General features: G+C 39.6%; 1 pseudogene; it reads right to left on the bottom strand.

Annotated features, from left to right (window-relative positions):
- Positions 1-6,281: 6,281 nt before the first annotated feature.
- Prpf38a-ps1 (pre-mRNA processing factor 38A, pseudogene 1) lies at positions 6,282-7,172 on the bottom strand (annotated as a pseudogene).
- Positions 7,173-22,090: the final 14,918 nt, after the last annotated feature.

The following is a 22,090-nucleotide window of genomic DNA, read 5'->3' as shown; positions in this document are numbered from 1 at the left end:
CCACACAAAGACACAACAAAGAAAGAGAACTTCAGACCAATTTCCCTTATGAATATCGACGCAAAAATACTCAATAAAATTCTGGCAAACCGAATTCAAGAGCACATCAAAACAATCATCCACCATGATCAAGTAGGCTTCATCCCAGGCATGCAGGGATGGTTTAATATACGGAAAACCATCAATGTGAAACATTATATAAACAAACTGAAAGAACAAAACCACATGATCATTTCATTAGATGCTGAGAAAGCATTTGACAAAATTCAACACCCCTTCATGATAAAAGTCCTGGAAAGAATAGGAATTCAAGGCCCATACCTAAACATAGTAAAAGCCATATACAGCAAACCAGTTGCTAACATTAAACTAAATGGAGAGACACTGGAAGCAATCCCACTAAAATCAGGGACTAGACAAGGCTGCCCACTCTCTCCCTACTTATTCAATATAGTTCTTGAAGTTGTAGCCAGAGCAATCAGACAACAAAAGGAGATCAAGGGGATACACATCGGAAAAGAAGAGGTCAAAATATCACTATTTGCAGATGATATGATAGTATATTTATGTGATCCCAAAAGTTCCACCAGAGAACTACTAAAGCTGATAAACAACTTCAGCAACGTGGCTGGGTATAAAATTAACTCAAATAAATCAGTTGCCTCTATACAAAAGAGAAACAAGCCGAGAAAGAAATTAGGGAAATGACACCCTTCATAATAGACCCAAATAATATAATGTACCTCGGTGTGACTTTAACCAAGCAAGTAAAAGATCTGTACAATAAGAACTTCAAGACACTGAGGAAAGAAATTGAAGAAGACCTCAGAAGATGGAAAGATCTCCCATGCTCATGGATTGGCAGGATTAATATAGTAAAAATGGCCATTTTACCAAAAGCAATCTACAGATTCAATGCAATCCCCATCAAAATACCAATCCAATTCTTCAAAGTGTTAGACAGAACAATTTGCAAATTCATCTGGAATAACAAAAAACCCAGGATAGCTAAAGCTATCCTCAACAATAAAAGGACTTCAGGGGGAATCACTATCCCTGAACTCAAGCAGTATTACAGAGCAATAGTGATAAAAACTGCATGGTATTGGTACAGAGACAGACAGATAGACCAATGGAATAGAATTGAAGACCCAGAAATGAACCCACACACATATGGTCACTTGATTTTTGACAAAGGAGCCAAAACCATCCAATGGAAAAAAGATAGCATTTTCAGCAAATGGTGCTGGTTCAACTGGAGGGCAACATGTAGAAGAATGCAGATCGATCCATGCTTATCACCCTGTACAAAGCTTAAGTCCAAGTGTATCAAGGACCTCAACATCAAACCAGACACACTCAAACTAATAGAAGAAAAACCATGGAAGCATCTGGAACACATAGGCACTGGAAAAAATTTCCTGAACAAAACACCAATGGCTTATGCTCTAAGATCAAGAATCGACAAATGGGATCTCATAAAACTGCAAAGCTTCTGTAAGGCAAAGGACACTGTGGTTAGGACAAAACGGCAACCAACAGATTGGGAAAAGATCTTTACCAATCCTACAACAGATAGAGGCCTTATATCCAAAATATACAAAGAACTCAAGAAGTTAGACCGCAGGGAAACAAATAACCCTATTAAAAAATGGGGTTCAGAGCTAAACAAAGAATTCACACCTGAGGAATGCCGAATGGCTGAGAAACACCTAAAGAAATGTTCAACATCTTTAGTCATAAGGGAAATGCAAATCAAAACAACCTTGAGATTTCACCTCACACCAGTGAGAATGGCTAAGATCAAAAACTCAGGTGACAGCAGATGCTGGCGACGATGGGGAGAAAGAGGAACACTCCTCCATTGTTGGTGGGATTGCAGACTGGTAAAACCATTCTGGAAATCAGTCTGGAGGTTCCTCAGAAAATTGGACATTGAACTGCCTGAGGATCCAGCTATACCTCTCTTGGGCATATACCCAAAAGATGCCTCAACATATAAAAGAGACACGTGCTCCACTATGTTCATCGATAATAGCCAGAAGCTGGTAAGAACCCAGATGCCCTTCAACAGAGGAATGGATACAGAAAATGTGGTACATCTACACAATGGAATATTACTCAGCTATCAAAAACAACGAGTTTATGAAATTCGTAGGCAAATGGTTGGAACTGGAAAATATCATCCTGAGTGAGCTAACCCAATCACAGAAAGACATACATGGTATGCACTCATTGATAAGTGGCTATTAGCCCAAATGCTTGAATTACCCTAGATCCCTAGAACAAACGAAACTCAAGACGGATGATCAAAATGTGAATGCTTCACTCCTTCTTTAAATGAGGAAAAAGTATACCCTTGGCAGGGAAGGGAGAGGCAAAGATTAAAACAGAGACTGAAGGAACACCCATTCGGAGCCTGCCCCACATGTGGCCCATACATGTACAGCCACCCAATTAGACAAGATGGATGAAGCAAAGAAGTGCAGACCGACAGGAGCCGGATGTAGATCGCTCCTGAGAGACACAGCCAGAATACAGCAAATACAGAGGCGAATGCCAGCAGCAAACCACTGAACTGAGAATAGGTCCCCTGTTGAAGGAATCAGAGAAAGAACTGGAAGAGCTTGAAGGGGCTCGAGACCCCAAAAGTACAACAATGCCAAGCAACCAGAGCTTCCAGGGACTAAGCCACTACCTAAAGACTATACATGGACTGACCCTGGACTCTGACCCCATAGGTAGCAATGAATATCCTAGTAAGAGCACCAGTGGAAGGGGAAGCCCTGGGTACTGCTATGACTGAACCCCCAGTGAACTAGTCTATGGGGGGAGGGCGGCAATGGGGGGAGGGTTGGGAGGGGAACACCCATAAGGAAGGGGAGGGGGGAGGGGGATGTTTGCCCGGAAACCGGGAAAGGGAATAACACTCGAAATGTATATAAGAAATACTCAAGTTAATAAAAAAAAGATAATATGAACTGAAAAAAAATTAATAAGCTTTAACTACTTAGATTGTGATGTGATATTTTGAGACTATTAAATTGGATTATTTTTCCTTTGTTATATATGAGATATATTGAGTTTTAATTTTAATTTCAAACATGAGGAATTGAAAGTCAGTGAGATGAAACTGAAACCTTATCTGGAGAGGAGACTGGAGTTTTCTACACACAAATATTAGACCATTATGCTCCTTCATGATGTTTTAATTACAGAGAATAAAAGAGATTTGAAAGGAATCTAGAGTGGTTTATAAAGAGAGCAAAAGTTCAAAAAAAAAAAAGAAATACTCAAGTTAATAAAAAAAAAAGGACATAAATAAGTCCCTTAAAGAAATATAGGACAACACAGGGTAAACAAGAAGTCCTTAAAGAGAAAACACAAAAATTCCTTAAAGAATTAAAGGAAAACACAACCAAACAAATGAATGAATTGAACAAATCATCCAGAATGGAAATAGACACAACCCTGGAGATAGAAAACCTAGGAAATAGACCAGGAGTCATAGAAGCAAGCATCACTAACAGAATAAAAGAAATGTAAGAGAGGATATGGCAGAAGATACCATAGAAAACATTGACACAACAGTCAAAGAAAAGGCAAAATGCAAAAAACTCCTAACCCAAAATATTTAGGAAATCCAGGACACAGTGAACAGATCAAACCTAAAGATAATAGGTATAGAAGAGCGCAAAAATTCCCCGCTTAAAGGGCCAATAAATGTCTTCAACAAAATTATACAAGAAAACTTCCCTAACCTAAAGAAAGAAATGTCCATAAACAAACAAAATCCTACAGAACTCCAAATAGATTGGACAAGAAAAGAAATTTCTCCTGTCACTTAAGTCAAAACACCAAATGCACAAAACAAAGAAATAATTTTAAAAGCAGTAAGGGAAAAAGGTCACATAACATATTATGGTAGTCCTATCAGAATTAAAACAGACTTCTCAACAGAGACTATGAAAGCCAGAAGATGCTGAGCAGATATCATACAGCCCCTAAGAGAACACAAATGCCAGCTTAGGCTACTTTATCCCACAAAATTCTTAATTACCATAGATGGAAGAACCAAGATATTCCATGACAAATCTACATTTACACAATATCTTTCTACAAATCCAGTCATCCAAAGGATAATAGCTAGAAAACTCCAACACAAGGCGGGGAACTACACCCTGGAGAAAGCAAGAAAGCAATCTAATTTCAACTAGCCCAAAAGAGGACAGCCACATAAATATAATTCCACCTCTAACAACAAAAATAAGAGAGAAAAAAAATCACTATTTCTTAATATCTCTTAACATCAATGGACTCAATTCCCCAATAAAAAGACATAGACTAACAGACTGGATACATAAAGAGGACCCAGCATCAGAAACTATTTTTATTCAAACAGATTTTGTGCAATACAGCCTGATCTTTGTTCCCCCTTCTGCAGCTCCATGTAAATTCCATCCACTCACTCTAATCCACATACTTTCTTGGTTTTTCTTACTAGAAAACAACTGGTATCCAAAAATAAAATAATATAAAACAAAAGAAAACAATCCCAAATAGGACAAAACAGATCAACAAAAGGAAAGAAAAGAAAATGTCAAAGGAAGCATAGATTCAGGTATAAAAACTAAAATCCCATGGATTTTATGATAAGGAATCATAATTGAAATTACAACCACATTAAGGCTATAATAATTCACTGCTGATTTCTATGGTTTGTATATTTACAAACTGTCCAGAGAGTGATAAAAAATGTAGTAATTATTAGTTCTATGATGATCTATGATCTCTCTCTCTCCCTCTCTCTCTCTCTGTCTCTCTCTCTCTCCCCCTTTCTCCCTCCTCAAATTCTTCCTAGTACCAGAGTTTGAACAGAGGACCTTTTCATGCTAAGGAACCATTCTATCATTTGATTCCATCCATAATCTAATCTACAGCATTTGGATGGCATTACCATGAGAGTCACAAAGAATATCTTACAGATTCTATTTAGTAGTTTTAAAAAACCAAATGGTTCAAATGATTAATGTTATCACTTTATTCCATGATAAGTCTAATTCCTAAGATAAGCTGCTAATATAAATATTATGTCTATTGTTAGTGATATGGGATTGTATTTCCAGAAACTGGGTTGAGGCAATTTCTTGACTGTCGCCTCCTTTCTTTTGATGTCCCCGAGTCTTGGAGGAGGTAACAGAAATACTCATTCTCTTCTGTGCTGAATACTCATCTGTCACTGTTTCAAAACACTTGCATATCCGTGGCTCTTATCTATTTCTGTTCATTGCAAACTGTGTCTCTGATTAGGTCAGAGAGTAGTACCTGCTTAATGCGTATAACCATAAACATCTAGAAGATATTCTGACACCATTTCAATAGAGCAAAACAACAGCATACACTTCACTTATTGCCTTAAATCTTCTCAATAATGTGTTTCTGACTGGATTTACAATATCAGAGATTTATTTCCTTCATACGGAGTAAGCCTCAAATCCCATTAAAAAACACAAATGACTACTTCATGCTGGGAGCAGCCCTGGGAATATCCAGGTCCCATAAAGGAGGTCAGAGAGGAAGGAGTGAGTCAGGCAAGGGGGTCAGGAACATCTTACAACCTGACTAGCAGTCAGAGTTCTTTAATTATACAAACTCAGTAGGCAGGGATAGATTCATGTTGTTTCAAAACACAGATCATATCAGTTTTGTTTTCAGACATGTGTTTCAACTTCTTTGTCATAAGTTTAGCCATCATTAATAGACTATGACAGGACAGAGTTCTTTAGGCCAAAGCTACTGTAGTTATTACTCAATTTCTAGTATAATACAATGTTTATATCTTATACAATTGTACAATTTATTTATTTTATTTATTTTTCAGTGTGAGGACTGTGTCAGGCTTAATTAAAAAATGAAAGGATCACCTCTTTTTATTCTCAAGAACCTCTCCAATTCCCAGGACTTCTTGATCCAGTTAAGTATGAGTAACCATACTTAATATGTAAATACTGTTAAGTATAAGTATCCAACTTAATACTTGGATAGGCCAAAACCAGGCCTTGATTTGGTCAAAAACACCCTTCAAAGCTGTTGATTGTATTCCAAAGAGATATAAAACTGATTACCTCTCTAATATTAAATAAACTCAACAAAGCAAGAAGTTGATTTTGAAAAACCCAAAATATGAATGGCTGTCTTGAGAGGAGATCTTGATCATTGCACTTAAATAGATATACGCATAGCCACAGGAGGTCATTTGGACAAAAATCAAGATGCATCCATTACTCATTTCTTCTCTGGATCTTCTTGTGGATTTTCTTAGTTCTTCAAAAAGAATTTGAGTGACTTCTATGGTGGTGACCTGGGGATTTCTCTGGGCCTGCTTAGGTGGGATTGCGGATTCTTGCTCTTATTTCTTTCTCATTAGGGAGAAGGAATCCTTTTAGGGATCTACTCTGCCTTCTGAAAGAACAACTCTGGCTCCTCCTATAGTGAAGGGCAGGTGGGTGCTGTGGCTTGTCCAAGTCTCAGTAGCGTCATCATCCGTGGTCAGGTGGCACTCTTTCTACCTTCTCATTTCCCTCTTCCTCATTAGACTCCACATCATCCATGTCCTCCCCTAGAGCACTAACTCGAGACTCCAGTTGCTCAGCTTCTTCCAGAACATAACACATTAGCCAGGGCAAAATGATACACTACAGACTCTCTCACTGCAGTACTTCAACAATGAATTCATCCAGACTCTTCATTTTGGTTCTGGCTCTTGGTTTTTTTGATAAGTCATTTTTAAAGGCTTCAGGACTTGTAGTAATTTATGGCAGTCCTGTCAGCCTCATATAAAGTGCCCCCAACATATGGACATACTAAAATCTTCATTTTTTTAAATGAACTCAAAAATGATCTTTCCCAGGTTGAATGTGAAGCATCTTCAAGGTTAAACACAGAAAAGGAGTTGGCTTTATGTTTCCACCATACATATCACCCACGAGTTAATCTTAACTCCATGACTTTTCTACTACAAGTTCAGCTTTAAGTCCAAAACACTCTTCTTTCCAGTACGTTGATTCATAGATTCATATATGCATGATCTTATCCACAAGATACTGAGGGTTAGTGCCACAGATGCAGTAGGCATCCTTCACTGTGTAAAATTTATTATTATGCCTAATCATGGAATCCTTTTGTTTCTTAGTCATATAATACCACAATGGCTCTGTATGAGCTAGCTTGTCTAAGAAAGAGGTATTTTTGTTTTGTTTTGTTTTTCTTTTATCAATGGAAAAACTTTATTTGATTCTCATAAAATAAAATACCACTTTGAAGCTATTCGAATCTCACCAAGACATCAGAATACAAAGATCATTTTCCCCCCACCACATTTCAACTCCATCCATGTCATCAAATGATTTTGGAGTGTGATTTATTTATTTATTAATTTATTTATTTATACAAATAAATTATTTTTTCTCCATTTTTATTAAATTGGTTATTTCTTATTTACATTTCAATTGTTATTCCCTTTCACGGTACCAGGCCAACATCCCCTTAACCCCTCCTCCTCCCCTTCTATATAGGTGTTCCCCTCCCCATCCTCCCCCCATTACCGCCCTCCTCCCATTCACTGGGGATTCAGTCTTGGCAGGATCAAGGACTATTCATTGCTACCTATGCAGTTGGAGCCCAGGGTCAGTCCATGCATAGTCTTTGGGTAGTGGCTTAGTCCCTAGAAGCTCTGGTTGTTGGCATTGTTGTTCATATGGGGTCTCAAGCCCCTTCTAGCTCTTTCAGTCCTTTCTCTGATTCCTTCAACGGGAGTCCCATTCTCAGTTCAAGGGTTTGCTGCTGGCATTCACCTATATATTTGCCTTATTCTGGCTGTGTCTCTCAGGAGAGATCTACATCCGGTTCCTATTGGCCTGCACTTCTTTGCTTCATCCATCTTATCTAATTGGGTGGCGGTATATGCATGGGCCACATGTGGGGCAGGCTCTGAATGGGCGTTCCTTCAGTCTCTGTTCTAAACTTTGCCTCCCTATTCCCTCCCAAGGGTATTCTTGTTCCCCTTTTAAAGAAGGAGTTAAGCATCTGCATTTTGGTTATCCTTCTTGAGTTTCATGTGTTCTGTGCATTTAGGGTAATTCATTCATTTGGGCTAATATCCACTTATCAATGGGTGCATAGCATGTGTGTTTTTCTGTGATTGGGTTTCCTCACTCAGGATATTTTCCAGTTCCATCTACTTGCCTATGAATTTCATAAAGTCATTGTTTTTGATATCTGAGTAATATTCCATTGTGTAGATGTACCACATTTTCTGTATCCATTCCTCTGTTGAAGGGCATCTGGGTTCTTTCCAGCTTCTGGCTATTATTAATAAAGCTTCTATGAAGATAGTGGAGCATGTGTCTTTGTTATATGTTGGGGCATCTTTTGGGTATATGCCCAAGAGAGGAATAGCTGGGTCCTCAGGTATTGCAAAGTCCAATTTTCTGAGGAACCTCCAGAATGATTTCCAGAATGGTTGTACCAGTCTGCAATCCCATCAACAATGGAGGAGTGTTCCTCAGAAAGATGTATCTTAATACTTCATTCTTTTATCCTATATCAACTTTTTTCGTCATCTATCAATTTAAACCCCTTTGAGGGCACAGATAACTCCAGCCAATCTAACTTTGTTGCTATACCTTTCCTTGAGTGGCATACATATGATATGTATCCCCCAATCTTATATGTCACATAATTGCTTGACTGTATAGTAGGAAGAGACTTTTTTTAAAAATTCAGTTTACATCATAATCACAGACTTAATTTTCTTCTCCGAGTTCCACCCTCACAAACCCGTTCCCCCCCCTACCCTCTCCCTTTCTGTGAGGAAAAGGAGAAGTCACCCCACTTCTACAATACACCCTGACATAGATACCAAACCACCCTATCACATCAAGTTGCAGCAGGACTAAACGCATCTACCAGTGAGGACAAAGAAGGCAGCCAAGCTAGGGAAAGGGGATTAATTGTTAGGGGACCCACATGAAGAAGAGGCTTTTAATTTCTTCTGTTGCCAACTCTTCTATCCTGCTGTATTTTGTTTAACGTTTTTAAGTTTACTTTGTTCTGATTATCTTTTTCCTTAATAAGTACAGGGGCAGATTTTTCAAGATTATCTTGGAGTCAGAGACTCATAAGAAGACCTCTCGCATCTTTATTTGAATCACACCTCTAGGGCTTAAAGGAAGACCTTCAAGTAGAGGCAGAAAAATTTGTCTCCCTAAAAATAGGAGGAGCAATATACTCAGAAATTTCTTGAGAAAGGTTATAAGCAGTATTGTGAGAAGGCATAAATAATTCGAAAAAAAATTTCTGTCACATCAGTATCCCCAAGTTGTACAAATTTTAAGTCTCCCAAGCATGTAGCACATGGAGATCAAGATCAAAAATGAAAGATGACTCCAGTGATTGTATCATGAGGTCCAGCTTTGCTGGTTCTTTGTCAAGCAGATGTACTACTATGACTTTCACTGTTCCCATTAGGTGTGGCTGTGCCAACCTTACAACAATATGCCACTATAGGTATAAGTGGGTATATTGTGCTTGGCAGATTGGTAGCATAATTGATAGGAGTCAGAGATGGGTAAAAACAATAATGGATTTGTTCCCCAGTCTCCTGCGTAGCACCTACTTTCTGTCACTATGAAAGTTAACTGATAGAAAGGAAGCTTCTAGCCAGATCCACAATATTTCATTGTATTGGGCAATGAAAGTGTGCAATATCTTCAGCAATAGCCCCGCCACCATGCTCATATAGTTCTAGTAGGCAGCAAATAAGAATAGCAAGAGCCTGTATTGCTTTAGAAGTCTCCTAACCAACAGTGGCTAAGAAGCTATCCCACATATGGCACAGAGTTTTTTTTGGTTAAAAACTCATTTGTTTAGGAACAGCATTGGAATCTTAAACTGATTAAATTGCTAAAGAATATATGGATTTTTGAAGATGCATTTTACTTTGCTTTATGCAATAAAAATAAGATTTTGAGGTCATGGTTGGAAGGTTCTGATTTATGTGATAAATCATTGGGCATCAAATTGATAAGGCATTGAATTGTAGTAATGAATCTCAATTGTCAACTTGTTGAGATCTGAAATCACCTGGCAGGTGAGGATCTGGTGTTACATAAAAGGCAAAGTATCCATGAGGTTAATGGAAGTTGGAAGGCCCACCCACTGTGGGTGGTACCATTTGGGAGGGGGTTGCTGGAATCCTGAACAGTATTAAATGGAAAGAAATGAGCAGAATAATGTATCTCTCTTTTTTTTTATTATTAACTTGAGTATTTCTTATATACATTTCGAGTGTTATTCCCTTTCCCGGTTTCCGGGCAAACACCCTACCTCCCTCCCCTTCCTTATGGGTGTTCCCCTCCCAACCCTCCCCCCATTGCCACCCTCCCCCCCACAGTCTAGTTCACTGGGGGTTCAATCTTAGCAGGACCCAGGGCTCTCCCTTCCACTGGTGATCTTACTAGGATATTCATTGCTACATATGAGGTCAGAGCCCAGGGTCAGTCCATGTATAGTCTTTAGGTAGTGGCTTAGTCCCTGGAAGCTCTGGTTGCTTGGCATTGTTGTACTTTTGGGGTCTCGAGCCCCTTCAAGCTCTTCCAGTTCTTTCTCTGATTCCTTCAACGGGGGTCCTGTTCTCAGTTCAGTGGTTTGCTGCTGGCATTCGCCTAGGTATTTGCAGTATTCTGGCTGTGTCTCTCAGGAGCGATCTACATCCGGCTCCTGTCAGTCTGCACTTCTTGCTTCATCCATCTTGTCTAATTGGGTGGCTGTATATGTATGGGCCACATGTGGGGCAGGCTCTGAATGGGTGTTCCTTCAGTCTCTGTTTTAATCTTTGCCTCTCTCTTCCCTGCCAAGGGTATTCTTGTTCCCGTTTTAAAGAAGGAGTGAAGCATTCACATTTTGATCATCTGTCTTGAGTTTCGTTTGTTCTAGGGATCTAGGGTAATTCAAGCATTTGGGCTAATAGTCACTTATCAATGAGTGCATACCATGTATGTCTTTCTGTGATTGGGTTAGCTCACTCAGGATGATATTTTCCAGTTCCAACCATTTGCCTACGAATTTCATAAACTCGTTGTTTTTGATAGCTGAGTAATATTCCATTGTGTAGATGTACCACATTTTCTGTATCCATTCCTCTGTTGAAGGGCATCTGGGTTCTTTCCAGTTTCTGGCTATTATAAATAAGGCTGTGATGAACATAGTGGAGCACGTGTCTCTTTTATATGTTGAGGCATCTTTTGGGTATATGCCCAAGAGAGGTATAGCTGGATCCTCAGGCAGTTCAATGTCCAATTTTCTGAGGAACCTCCAGACTGATTTCCAGAATGGTTTTACCAGTCTGCAATCACACCAACAATGGAGGAGTGTTTCTCTTTCTCCGCATCCTTGCCAGCATCTGCTGTCACCTGAGTTTTTGATCTTAGCCATTCTCACTGGTGTGAGGTGAAATCTCAGGGTTGTTTTGATTTGCATTTCCCTTATGACTAAAGATGTTGAACATTTCTTTAGGTGTTTCTCAGCCATTCGGCATTGCTCAGCTGTGAATTCTTTGTTTAGCTCTGAACCCCATTTTTTAATAGGGTTATTTGTTTCCCTGCGGTCTAACTTCTTGAGTTCTTTGTATATTTTGGATATAAGGCCTCTATCTGTTGTAGGATTGGTAAAGATCTTTTCCCAATCTGTTGGTTGCCGTTTTGTCCTAACCACAGTGTCCTTTGCCTTACAGAAGCTTTGCAGTTTTATGAGATCCCATTTGTCGATTCTTGATCTTAGAGCGTAAGCCATTGGTGTTTTGTTCAGGAAATTTTTTCCAGTGCCTATGTGTTCCAGATGCTTCCCTAGTTTTTCTTCTATTAATTTGAGTGTGTCTGGTTTGATGTGGAGGTCCTTGCTCCACTTGGAATTAAGCTTTGTACAGGGTGATAAGCATGGATCGATCTGCATTCTTCTACATGTTGCCCTCCAGTTGAACCAGCACCATTTGCTGAAAATGCTATCATTTTTCCATTGGATGGTTTTGGCTCCTTTGTCAAAAATCAAGTGACCATAGGTGTGTGGGTTCATTTCTGGGTCTTCAATTCTATTCCATTGGTCTATCTGTCTGTCTCTGTACCAATACCATGCAGTTTTTATCACTATTGCTCTGTAATACTGCTTGAGTTCAGGGATAGTGATTCCCCCTGAAGTCCTTTTATTGTTGAGGAAAGCTTTAGCTATCCTGGGTTTTTTGTTATTCCAGATGAATTTGCAAATTGTTCTGTCTAACTCTTTGAAGAATTGGATTGGTATTTTGATGGGGATTGCATTGAATCTGTAGATTGCTTTTGGTAAAATGGCCATTTTTACTATATTAATCCTGCCAATCCATGAGCATGGGAGATCTTTCCATCTTCTGAGGTCTTCTTCAATTTCCTTCTTCAGTGTCTTGAAGTTCTTATTGTACAGATCTTTTACTTGCTTTGTTAAAGTCACACCGAGGTACTTTATATTATTTGGGTCTATTATGAAGGGTGTCGTTTCCCTAATTTCTTTCTCGGCTTGTTTCTCTTTTGTATAGAGGAAGGCAACTGATTTATTTGAGTTAATTTTATACCCACCAACTTTGCTGAAGTTGTCTATCAGCTTTAGTAGTTCTCTGGTGGAACTTTTGGGATCACTTAAATATACTAGCCTATCATATGCAAATAGTGATATTTTGACCTCTTCTTTTCCGAACTTTATCCCCTTGATCTCCTTTTGTTGTCTGATTGCTCTGGCTAGAAGTTCAAGAACTATATTGAATAAGTAGGGAGAGAGTGGGCAGCCTTGTCTAGTCCCTGATTTTAGTGGGATTGCTTCCAGTTTCTCTCCATTTAGTTTAATGTTAGCAATGGTTTGCTGTATATGGCTTTTACTATGTTTAGGTATGGGCCTTGAATTCCTATTCTTTCCAGGACTTTTATCATGAAGGGGTGTTGAATTTTGTCAAATGCTTTCTCAGCATCTAATGAAATGATCATGTGGTTTTGTTCTTTCAGTTTGTTTATATAATGGATCACATTGATGGTTCTCCGTATATTAAACCATCCCTGCATGCCTGGGATGAAGCCTACTTGATCATGGTGGATGATTGTTTTGATGTGCTCTTGAATTCGGTTTGCAAGAATTTTATTGAGTATTTTTGCATCGATATTCATAAGGGAAATTGGTCTGAAGTTCTCTTTCTTTGTTGGGTCTTTGTGTGGTTTAGGTATAAGAGTAATTGTGGCTTCGTAGAAGGTATTTGGTAGTGATCCATCTGTTTCAATTTTGTGGAATAGTTTGGATAATATTGGTATGAGGTCTTCTATGAAGGTTTGATAGAATTCTTCACTAAGCACGTCTGGACCTGGGCTCTTTTTGATTGGGAGACCTTTAATGACTGCTTCTATTTCCTTAGGGGTTATGGGGTTGTTTAACTGGTTTATCTGTTCCTGATTTAACTTCGGTACCTGGTATCTGTCTAGGAAATTGTCCATTTCCTGAAGATTTTCAAATTTTGTTGAATATAGGTTTTTATAGTAAGATCTGATGATTTTTTGAATTTCCTCTGAATCTGTAGTTATGTCTCTCTTTTCATTTCTGATTTTGTTAATTTGGACACACTCTCTGTGTCCTCTCGTTAGTCTGGCTAAGGGTTTATCTATCTTGTTGATTTTCTCAAAGAGCCAACTATTGGTTCTGTTGATTCTTTCTACGGTCCTTTTTGTTTCTACTTGGTTGATTTCAGCTCTGAGTTTGATTATTTCCTGCCTTCTACTCCTCCTGCGTGTATTTGCTTCTTTTTGTTCTAGAGCTTTTAGGTGTGCTGTCAAGCTGCTGACATATGCTCTTTCCTGTTTCTTTCTGCAGGCACTCAGCGCTATGAGTTTTCCTCTTAGCACAGCTTTCATTGTGTCCCATAAGCTTGGGTATGTTGTACCTTCATTTTCAATAAATTCTAAAAAGTCTTTAAGTTCTTTCTTTATTTCTTCCTTGACCAGGTTATCATTGAGTAGAGGATTGTTCAATTTCCACGTATATGTGGGCATTCTTCCCTTATTGTTATTCAAGACCAGTTTTAGGCCGTGGTGGTCCAATAGCACGCATGGGATTATTTCTATCTTTCTGTACCTGTTGAGGCCCGTCTTTTGACCAATTATATGGTCAATTTTGGAGAAAGTACCATGAGGAGCTGAGAAGAAGGTATATCCTTTTGCTTTAGGATAGAATGTTCTATAAATATCCGTTAAGTCCATTTGGCTCATGACTTCTCTTAGTCTGTCTACATCTCTGTTTAATTTCTGTTTCCATGATCTGTCCATTGATGAGAGTGGGGTGTTGAAATCTCCCACTATTATTGTGTGAGGTTCAATGTGTGTTTTGAGCTTTAGTAAGGTTTCTTTTACATATGTCGGTGCCCTTGTATTTGGGGCATAGATATTTAGGATTGAGAGTTCATCTTGGTGGATTTTTCCTTTGATGAATATGAAGTGTCCTTCCTTATCTTTTTTGATGACTTTTAATTGAAAATTGATTTTATTTGATATTAGAATGGCTACTCCATCTTGCTTCTTCTGACCATTTGCTTGGAAAGTTGTTTTCCAGCCTTTCACTCTGAGGTAGTGTCTGTCTTTGTCTCTGAGGTGTGTTTTCTGTAGGCAGCAGAATGCAGGGTCCTCGTTGCGTATCCAGTTTGTTAATCTATGTCTTTTTATTGGGGAGTTGAGGCCATTGATGTTGAGAGATATTATGGAATAGTGATTATTGCTTCCCGGTATATTCATATTTGGATGTGAGGTTATGTTTGTGTGCTTTCATTCTCTTTGTTTTGTTGCCAAGACGATTAGTTTCTTGCTTTTTCTAGGGTATAGCTTGCCTCCTTATGTTGGGCTTTACCATTTTTATCCTTTGTAGTGCTGGATTTGTAGAAAGATATTGTGTAAATTTGGTTTTGTCATGGAATATCTTGGTTTCTCCCTCTATGTTAATTGAGATTTTTGCAGAATACAGTAACCTGGGCTGGCATTTGTGTTCTCTTAGGGTCTGTATGACATCAGTCCAGGATCTTCTGGCCTTCATAGTTTCTGGCGAGAAGTCTGGTGTGATTCTGATAGGTCTGCCTTTATATGTTACTTGACCTTTTTCCCTTACTGCTTTTAATATTCTTTCTTTATTTTGTGCGTTTGGTGTTTTGACAATTATGTGACGGGAGGTGTTTCTTTTCTGATCCAATCTATTTGGAGTTCTGTAGGCTTCTTGTATGCCTATGGGTATCTCTTTTTTTAGGTTAGGGAAGTTTTCTTCTATGATTTTGTTGAAGATATTTACTGGTCCTTTGAGCTGGGAGTCTTCACTCTCTTCTATACCTATTATCCGTAGGTTTGATCTTCTCATTGAGTCCTGGATTTCGTGTATGTTTTGGACCAGTAGCCTTTTCTGTTTTACATTATCTTTGAAAGTTGAGTCAATGATTTCTATGGAATCTTCTGCTCCTGAGATTCTCTCTTCCATCTCTTGTATTCTTTTGGTGAAGCTTGTATCTACAGCTCCTTGTCTCTTCTTTTGGTTTTCTATATTCATGGTTGTTTCCATGTGTTCTTTCTTGATTGCTTCTATTTCCATTTTTAAATCCTTCAACTGGTTGATTGTATTTTCCTGGAATTCTTTCAGTGATTTTTGTGTCTCCTCTCTATGGGCTTCTACTTGTTTATTTATGTTTTCCTGGAATTCATTCAGGGATTTTTGCAATTCTTTCAGGGATTTTTGCGATTCCTCTCTGTAGGCTTCTACTTGTTTATTAATGTTTTCCTGTGTTTCCCTAAGGGAGTTCTTCACGTCTTTCTTGAAGTCCTCCAGCATCATGATCAAATATGATTTTGAAACTAGGTCTTGCTTTTCTCCATGTTTGTTTTGGTGGGAGAATTGAGCTCCGATGATGCCATGTAGTCTTGGTTTCTGTTGCTTGGGTTCCTGCGCTTGCCTCTCGCCATCAGATTATCTCTAGTGTTACTTTGTTCTGCTATTTCTGACAGTGGCTAGACTGTCCTATAAGCCTGTGTGTCAGGAGTGCTGTAGACCTGTTTTCCTCTCTTTCAGTCAGTTATGGGGACAGAGTGTTCTGCTTTCGGGCGTGTAGTTTTTCCTCTCTACAGGTCTTCAGCTGTTCCTATGGGCCTGTGTCTTGAGTTCACCAGGCAGGTCACTTGCAGCAGAAAAGTTGGTCTTACTTGTGGTCCTGAGGCTCAAGTTTGCTCGCGGGGTGCTGCCCTCGCGCTCTCTGTTGTGACAGCAACCAGGAAGATATGCGCCTCCCTTTCAGGGAGCTTCAGTGCATCAGGGTTCCAGATGGCCTTTGGTGTTTTCCTCTGGCGTCCGAGATGTATGTGCAGAGAGCAGTCTCTTCTGGTTTCCCAGGCCTGTCTGCCTCTCTGAAGGTTTAGCTCTCCCTCCCACGGGATTTGGGTGCAGAGAACTATTTATCCGGTCTGTTTCCTTCAGGTTCAGGCGGTGTCTCAGGCAGGGGTCCTGCCGCTCCTGGGCCCTCCCCCACGGGAGCCCAGAGGCCTTATACAGTTTCCTCTTGGGCCAGGGATGTGGGCAGGGGTGGGCAGTGTTGGTGGTCTCTTCCGCTCTGCAGCCTCAGGAGTGCCCACCTGAACAGGTGGTGTGGTCTCTCTCTCTCACGGGGTCTGGGAGCAGACAGCTGCTGGAGGCTGGGATCCGCGGGTCAATGTATCTCTTTCTGCTATGTAACCAGCTACTTCAAAATCCTCCTGCCATGATTTCCTTACCATAATAGACTGCAACATACTTATTCAAGCCCAGATAAATGATTTATATCTTAAATTGTCTAAGATATATGTTATCACAACTGGAAAATTAAAAGACAACTTCTATGCTTGTCCTTGGGAATTAGTATATATGTGTAATACTCTGAACAAAAATAAAGAGCCATACCTATAACATGTTTCAGAAAGTCTTAGAAGGAAACTCAATATTAAATATTGATAGGTGAGACCACCACTTCTGCTCCCATTTCTGGCCCAAGTGGAACCCAACCTGAGCCCTCAGGACACAGGAACTAAGGGGCAGTCAAGACAGGATCCTTCCGGTTTTCCCCTGTGCCCAGAGCTGACACTGAACTACAACACTCTATACCTAGATACCCCTGGGACACAGTTGGTCTCCCAGGACTGCTGACACATTTGAAAGCAAATGTAAGACCAACACTTCTGTTCCAAAGGACACACTCAGAGCCCTTAGGACACAGGAATCTAGGAGCAGTCTGGGACAAAGTCATTCTGGTTTCTTTCTGGACCCAGAGATGACACTGGACCACAGCTCTCTATTCCCAGATCCTGCTGGGAGAGAGCTGGATTCTCAGAAGTGCTGACACTCCTGGGAAAACAGGTGAGACCACCACTGCTGTTCACATTCCTGGCCAAAGAGGAACATGCCTGGACCCCTCTGGACACAGGCACCAAGGAGCAGTCTGGAACATCATTTTTCGATTTCTTTCTGCTCTCTGAACTGACCCTGTGCTACACTTATCTATACCCCGATCCCCATGGGAGAAAGCCAGACTCCCAGGAGTGCTGAAACGTAGACTTACAGGAGGATCAAGCCACGGTCAGAGATAGCAAGAACAGCTAACACAAGAGACAAGTAGATGGCAGGAGGCAAGGACAAGAACCTAAGCAACAGAAACCAAGGTCACTTGGCATTATCAAACCCAGTTCCACCACCACAGCGAGTCCTGTATATCAGAACACATAGGAAAATCAAGATTGTGAATTAAAATCACAACTCATGATGATGTTAGAGACTTTAAGAAGGACACAATTAACTCCCTTAAAGAAATACAGGAAAACACAACCAAACAGGTGAAGGTATTGAACAAATCATCCAGAGTCTAAAAATGGAAATAGAAACAATAAAGAAATCACAAAGGGAGACAACCCTGGATATTGAAAACTTAGGAAAGACATTAGGAGTCATAGACACAAGCATTACCAACAGAATACAAGAGATAGAAGAGAGAATCTCAGGGGCAGATAGCATAGAAAACAATGACACAACCATCAGAGAAAATGAAAAATACCAAAAGCTCCAACTGAAAACATCCAGAAAATCTAGGACACAATACTAAGATCAAATCTACGGGTAATGGGTATAGAAGAGAGTGAAGATTCCCAACTAAAAAGGCCAGTAAATATTTTCAACAAAATTACAGAAGAAAACTTCTCTATGCAAAAGAAAGAGATGTATATAAACATACAGGAAATCTACAGAACTCCAGATAGATTGGACAAGAAAAAAAAAAGACTTCCTCCTGTTATATAATATGGAAAACACCAAATGCACAAAACAAAGAGTATTAAAAGCAGTAAGAGAAATGGATCAAGAAACACATAAAGGCAGACCTATTAGAATTATACCAGGCTTCTCAACAGAGCCTGTGAAAGACAGAAGAGGATCCTGGGCAGATGTCATACAGACCTTAAGAGAACACAAATGCCAGCCAAGGATACTGTATCCTGCAAAACTCTCAATTAACATAGATGGAGAAACCAAGATATTCCATGACAAAACCAAATTTACACAATATCTTTCTACAAATCCAGCACTACATAGGATAATAAATGGTAAAGCCCAACATAAGGAGGCAAGCTATACCCTAGAAGAAGCAAGAAACTAATCGTCTTGGCAACAAAACAAAGAGAAGAAAAGCACACAAACATAACCTCACATCCAAATATGAATATAACAGGAAGCAATAATCACTATTCCTTAATATCTCATAACATCAATGGTCTCAACTCTCCAATAAAAAGACATAGATTAACAAACTGGATACGCAATGAGGACCCTGCATTCTGCTGCCTACAGGAAACACAACTCAGAGACAAAGAAGACACTATCTCAGAGTAAAATATGACTAGTCACAGAGCACTGCCACAGTTCTATGTTTTTTTGCCTCTATTCTTTTTCCTTTTTCCCCATTATTTATTGGATATATTCTTTTTTATTACTTATTTTATTAACTTAAATATTTCTTATTTACATTTCGAGTGTTATTCCCTTTCCCAGTTTCCGGGCCAACATCCCCCTAACCCCTACCCCTACCTTTCTTTATGCGTGTTCCCCTTCCCATCCTCCCCCATTGCCGCCCTCCCTGCAACGATCACATTCAATGGGGATTCAGTCTTAGCAGGACTAATGGCTTCCCCTTCCACTGGTGACCTAGCTAGGATATTCATTGCTACCTATGGGGTCAGAGTCCAGGGTCAGTCCATGTATAGTCTTTAGGTAGTGGCTTAGTCCCTGGAAGCTCTGGTTGCTTGGCACTGTTGTTCATATGGTGTCTCGAGCCCCTTCAAGCTCTTCCAGTTCTTTCTCTGATTCCTTCAATGGGGCTCCTGTTCTCAGTTCACTGGTTTGCTGCTGGCATTCGCCTATGTATTTGCTGTATTCTGGTTGTGTCTCTCAGGAGAGATCTACATCTGGCTCCTGTTTGCCTGCACTTCTTTCCTTCATCCATCTTGTCTAATTGGGTGACTGTATATGTAAGGGCCACATGTGGGGCAGGCTCTGAATGGCTGTTCCTTCAGTCTCTGTTTTAATCTTTGCCTTTCTATTCCCTGCCAAGGGTATTCTTGTTCCCCTTTTAAAGAAGGAGTGAAGCATTCACATTTTGATTATCCGTCTTGAGTTTCATGTGTTCTATGTATCTAGGGTAATTCAATCATTTGGGCAAATAGTCACTTAATAATGAGTGCATACCATGTGTGTTTTTCTGTGATTGGGTTACCTCGATAAGGTGATATTTTCCATGTCCAACCATTTGTCTATGAATTTCATAAAGGTATTGATTTTGATAGGTGAGTAATATTCAATTGTGTAGATGTACCACATTTTCTGTATTCATTCCTCTCTTGAAGGGCGTCTGGGTTCTTTCCAGCTTCTGGCTATTATAAATAAGGCTGCTATGAACATAGTGGAGTACGTGTCTTTTTTATATGTTGGGGCATCTTTTGGGTATATGCCCAAGAGAGGTATAGCTGGATCCTCAGGCAGTTCAATGTCCAATTTTCTGAGGAACCTCCAGACTGATTTCCAGAATGGTTGTACCAGTCTGCAAATCCACCAACAATGGAGGAGTGTTCCTCTTTCTCCCCATCCTCACCAGCATTTGTTGACACCTGAGTTTTTGATCTTAGCCATTCTCACTGGTGTGAGGTGAAATCTCAGGGTTGTTTTGATTTGCATTTCCCTTATGACTAAAGATGTTGAACATTTCTTTAGGTGTTTCTCAGCCATTTGGCATTCCTCAGCTGTGAATTCTTTGTTTAGCTCTGAACCCCATTTTTTAATAGGGTTATTTGTCTCCCTGCGGTCTAACTTGAGTTCTTTGTATATTTTGGATATAAGGCCTCTATCTGTTGTAGGATTGGTAAAGATCTTTTCCCAATCTGTTGGTTGCCGTTTTGTCCTAACCACAGTGTCCTTTGCATTAGAGAAGCTTTGCGGTTTTATGAGATCCCATTTGTCGATTCTTGATCTTAGCGCATGAGCCATTGGAGTTTTGTTCAGGAAATTTTTTCCAGTGCCCATGTGTTCCAGATGCTTCCCTAGTTTTTTTTCTATTAGTTTGAGTGTATCTGGTTTGATGTGGAGGTCCTTGCTCCACTTGGAATTAAGCTTTGTACAGGGTGATAAGCATGGATCGATCTGCATTCTTCTACATGTTGACTTGCAGTTGAACCAGCACCATTTGCTGAAAATGCTATCTTTTTTCCATTTGATGGTTTTGGCGCCTTTGTCAAAAATCAAGAGCCCATAGGTGTGTGGGTTCATTTTTGGGTCTTCAGTTCTGTTCCATTGGTCTATCTGTCTGTCTCTGTACCAATACCATGCAGTTTTTATCACTGTTGCTCTGTAATACTGCTTGAGTTCAGGGATAGTGATTCCCCCTGAAGTCCTTTTATTGTTGAGAATAGTTTTAGCTATCCTGGGTTTTTTGTTATTCCAGATGAATTTGCAAATTGTTCTGTCTAACTCTTTGAAGAATTGGATTGGTATTTTGATGGGGATTGCATTTAATCTGTAGATCGCTCTTGTTAGAGTGGCCATTTTTACTATATTAATCCTGCCAATCCATGAGCATGGGAGATCTTTCCATCTTCTGAGGTCTTCTTCAATTTCCTTCTTCAGTGTCTTGAAGTTCTTACTGTACAGATCTTTTACTTGCTTTGTTAAAGTCACACCGAGGTACTTTATATTATTTGGGTCTATTATGAAGGGTGTCGTTTCCCTAATTTCTTTCTCGGCTTGTTTCTCTTTTGTGTAGAGGAAGGCAACTGATTTATTTGAGTTAATTTTATACCCAGACACTTTGCTGAAGTTGTTTATCAGGTTTAGGAGTTCTCTGGTGGAACTTTTGGGATCACTTAAATATACTATCATATCATCTGCAAATAGTGATATTTTGACTTCTTCTTTTCCGATCTGTATCCCCTTGATTTCCTTTTGTTGTCTGATTGGTCTGGCTAGAACTTCAAGAACCATATTGAATAAGTAGGGAGAGAGTGGGCAGCCTTGTTTAGTCCCTGATTTTAGTGGGATTGCTTCAAGTTTCTCTCCATTTAGTTTAATGTTAGCAACTGGTTTGCTGTATATAGCTTTTACTATGTTTAGGTATGGGCCTTGAATTCCTATTCTTTCCAGGACTTTTATCATGAAGGGGTGTTGAATTTTGTCAAATGCTTTCTCAGCATCTAATGAAATGATCATGTGGTTTTGTTCTTTCAGTTTGTTTATATAATGGATCACGTTGATGGTTTTCCATATATTAAACCATCCCTGCATGCCTGGGATGAAGACTACTTGATCATGGTGGATGATTGTTTTGATGTGCTCTTGGATTCGGTTTGCCAGAATTTTATTGAGTATTTTTGCGTCGATATTCATAAGGGAAATTGGTCTGAAGTTCTCTTTCTTTGTTGGGTCTTTGTGTGGTTTAGGT

Source organism: Rattus norvegicus, chromosome 2 (assembly GCF_021556685.1).
Source record: "Rattus norvegicus strain SHRSP/BbbUtx chromosome 2, alternate assembly SHRSP_T2T, whole genome shotgun sequence".
NCBI lineage: Eukaryota > Metazoa > Chordata > Mammalia > Rodentia > Muridae > Rattus > Rattus norvegicus.
The sequence above is the reverse complement of the archived record's forward strand: the minus strand, read 5'-3'. Positions and strand labels throughout refer to the sequence as shown.